The sequence below is a fragment of the Sinocyclocheilus anshuiensis genome, unplaced genomic scaffold (genome assembly GCF_001515605.1).
Source record: "Sinocyclocheilus anshuiensis isolate Anshui unplaced genomic scaffold, SAMN03320099.WGS_v1.1 scaffold416, whole genome shotgun sequence".
Taxonomy (NCBI): Eukaryota; Metazoa; Chordata; class Actinopteri; order Cypriniformes; family Cyprinidae; genus Sinocyclocheilus; species Sinocyclocheilus anshuiensis.
The window spans coordinates 457,386-457,735 of NW_015554105.1; positions in this window are offsets into that span (position 1 = coordinate 457,386).

Consider the following 350-nt stretch of genomic DNA (forward strand, 5'->3'; position numbering starts at 1 on the left):
TTGTTGTAAAGTTGCTTTGCAACGATTTGTATCGTGAAAAGCGCTATACAAATAAACTTGAATTGAATTGAATCTCCTCTCATCGCATCTCATCTCCTCTCATCTCATCTCATCTCATCTCATCTCAACTCATCCCATTCTTTCCTTTCATCTCATCTCATCTCATCTCCTCTCATCTATCGTCTCATCTCATCTCATCTCATCTCATCTCATCTCATCTCATCTCATCTCATCTCATCTCAACTCATCCTATTCTCTCCTTTCATCTCATCTCATCTCCTCGCATCGCATCGCATCTCATCTCATCTCATCTCATCTCATCTCATTTATCGTCTCATCGCATCTCGTCC